Source organism: Pinus tabuliformis, chromosome 9, assembly GCF_031772625.1.
Source record: "Pinus tabuliformis cultivar Carrire ecotype Pingquan chromosome 9, CPIR1, whole genome shotgun sequence".
NCBI classification, from domain to species: domain Eukaryota; kingdom Viridiplantae; phylum Streptophyta; class Pinopsida; order Pinales; family Pinaceae; genus Pinus; species Pinus tabuliformis.
In genome coordinates this window covers 371,617,723-371,621,482 of record NC_142307.1, presented here as the reverse complement: position 1 = coordinate 371,621,482, position 3,760 = coordinate 371,617,723, and positions in this window count along the sequence as shown.

Genomic DNA, 3,760 nt, shown 5'->3' with positions numbered 1-3,760 from the left:
ATATTGGGTAGTAGACATTAGTAAGTAGGACACTAGCCACCAACAAGAAAACTTGATGTTGGCGATGAGCACCACTAGGCCAACCATTCACCTTAGAGGCACTCGGAGGTGGTTTTGTACCATGTGCATAGTCTATATTATTACTAAACCAACCAAAACCAGTCGTAGGCCCTAGGATGATAATCAGATATTATTACATGCCATGTCAAGCTTGTCCTCAATATTAGCATATCGTCCTACATTATCCATCAGCTCATCTAGATAGGGGGTTCAAGGACTCTCACTCCATGGTTGGGGACTATAGTCCATCAAGTCTAGGTCAAAGTTCGAGCTAACTGTATCAAGGACACCTCCAGGTCAACCAACACTAATGCAATGTATTAGTTGTTGGTACATCGATCTATCAAAATGTCAAACATGTCCTCGATATTAGCATATCATCCTACATTCTCCATAATTTAGCTCATGGAGATAGAGGGTTGAAGGACTCTCACTCCATGGTTGGGGACTATAGTCCATCGAGAGGTCAAATTTCAGGCTAACTGTATGAAGGACACCTTAACAAGGTCAACCTACACTAATGCAATGTATTAGTTGTTGGTACATCGACCTATCAAAATGTCACAATATTGGGTAGTAGACATTAGTAAGTAGGACACTAGCCACCAACAAGAAACCTTAATGTTGGCGATGAGCACCACTAGGCCAACCGTTCACCTTAGAGGCACTGGGAGGTGTTTTCGTACCATGTTCACAGTCTGTATTATTACTAAACCAACCAAAACCACTCGTATGCCCTGGGATGATAATGGTGTTTCTCCTTAGATGATGTCCAAGGCGCCAAACACACCCATCCTTGTCCAGGGGCAAAATTATCCTCACATTATCATCCTACATTATCCATTAGCTCATCTAGATAGGGGGTTCAAGGACTCTCATCTAGATAGGGGGTTTGGGCTAATTGTATAATGGACATGTCAAGGTCAACCAACACTAATGCAATGTATTAGTTGTTGGCACATCGACCTATCAAAATGTCGTAATATTTGGTAGTAAAGAATAGTAATTAGGACACTAGCCACCAACAAGAAACCTTGATGTTGTCGATGAGCACCACTAGGCAAACCATTCATCTTAGAGGCACTGGGAGGTGGTTTTGTACCATGTGCACTGTCTATATTATTACTAAACCAACCAAAACCACTCGTACGCCCTGGGATGATAATGGTGTTTCTCCGTAGATGATGTCCAAGGCCCCAAACAAAGCCATCCTTGTCTAGGGGAAAAATTATCCTCACATTAATACCCATACAACATCTATATTCTTTTGGTTTATAATGATGGTAAATAGTGCTCCCCATCACCTAAATGTGCAAAAAGCCCCAACTAACCTACATGCCATGTCAAGCTCAATGTCCTCGATATTAGCATATCATCCTACATTATCCATTAGCTCATCTAGATAGGGGGTTCAAGGACTCTCACTCCATGGTTGGGGACTATAGTCCATCAAGTCTAGGTCAAATTTCAGGCTAATTGTATCATGGACATGTCAAGGTCAACCAACACTAATGCAATGTATTAGTTGTTGGCACATCGACCTATCAAAAAGTCACAATATTGGGTAGTAGACATTAGTAAGTAGGACACTAGCCACCAACAAGAAACCTTGATGTTGGCGATGAGCACCACTAGGCCAACGGTTCACCTTAGGGACACTAGGAGGTGGTTTTGTACCATGTGCACAATCTGTACTATTACTTAACCGACCAAAACCACTCGTATGCGCTGGAATGATAATGGTGTTTCTCCTTAGATGATGTCCAAGGCCCCAAACAAAGCCATCCTTGTCTAGGGGCAAAATTATTCTCACATTAACACCCATACAACATCTATATTACTTTGGTTTATAATGATGGAAAATAGTGCTCCCCATCACCTAAATGTGCAAAAAGCCCCAACTAACCTACATGCCATGTCAAGCTTGTCCTCGATATTAGCATATCATCCTACATTATCCATTAGCTCATCTAGAGAGGGGGTTCAAGGACTCTCACTCCATGGTTGGGGACTATAGTCCATCAAGTCTAGGTCGAAGTTCAAGCTAACTATATCAAGGACACCTCAAGGTCAACCAACACTAATGCAATGTATTAGTTGTTGGTACATCAACCTATCAAAATGTCAAACATGTCCTCGATATTAACATATCATCCTACATTATCCATAATTTAGCTCATGAAGATAGAGGGTTCAAGGACTCTCACTCCATGGTTGGGGACTATAGTCCATTGAGAGGTCAAATTTCAGGCTAACTATATGAAAGACACCTTAACAAGGTCAACCTACACTAATGCAATGTATTAGCTGTTGGTACATCGACCTATCAAAATGTCACAATATTAGGTAGTAGACATTAGTAAGTAGGACACTAGCCACCAACAAGAAAACTTGATGTTGGCGATGAGCACCACTAGGCCAACCATTCACCTTAGAGGCACTCGGAGGTGGTTTTGTACCATGTGCATAGTGTATATTATTACTAAACCAACCAAAACCAGTCGTAGGCCCTAGGATGATAATCAGATATTATTAGATGCCATGTCAAGCTTGTCCTCGATATTAGCATATCGTCCTACATTATCCATTAGCTCATCTAGATAGGGGGTTCAAGGACTCTCACTCCATGGTTGGGGACTATAGTCCATCAAGTCTAGGTCAAATTTTGGGCTAACTATATCAAGGACACCTCAAGGACAACCAACACTAATGCAATGTAGTAGTTGTTGGTACATCGACCTAACAAAATGTCAAACATGTCCTCGATATTAGCATATCATCCTACATTATCCATAATTTAGCTCATGGAGATAGAGGGTTCAAGGACTCTCACTCCATGGTTGGGGACTATAGTCCATCGAGAGGTAAAATTTAAGGCTAACTGTATGAAGGACACCTTAACAAGGTCAACCTACACTAATGCAATGTATTAGTTGTTGGCACATCGACCTATCAAAATGTCACAATATTGGGTAGTAGACATTAGTAAGTAGGACACTAGCCACCAACAAGAAACCTTGGTGTTGGCGATGAGCACCACTAGGCCAACCGTTCACCTTAGGGGCACTGGGAGGTGGATTTGTACCATGTGCACAGTCTTTATTATCACTTAACCAACCAAAACCACTTGTATGGCCTGGGATGATAAAGGTGTTTCTCTTTAGATGATGTCCAAGGCCCCAAACAAAGCCATCCTTGTCTAGGGGCAAAATTATCCTTACATTAACACCCATACAACATCTATATTCCTTTGGTTTATAATGATGGCAAATAGTGCTCCCCATCACCTAAATGTGCAAAAAGCCCCAACTAACCTACATGCCATGTCAAGCTTGTCCTCGATATTAGCATATCATCCTACATTATCCATTAGCTCATCTAGATAGGGGGTTCAAGGACTCTCACTCCATGGTTGGGGACTATAGTCCATCAAGTCTAGGTCGAAGTTTGAGCTAACTATATCAAGGACCCCTCAAGGTCAACCAACACTAATGCAATGTATTAGTTGTTGGTACATCGACCTATCAAAATGTCCAACATGTCCTCGATATTAAGATATCATCCTACATTATCCATAATTTAGCTCATGAAGATAGAGGGTTCAAGGAGTATCACTCCATGGTTGGGGACTATAGTCCATCGAGAGTTCAAATTTCAGGCTAACTATATGAAAGACACCTTAACAAGGTCAACCTACACT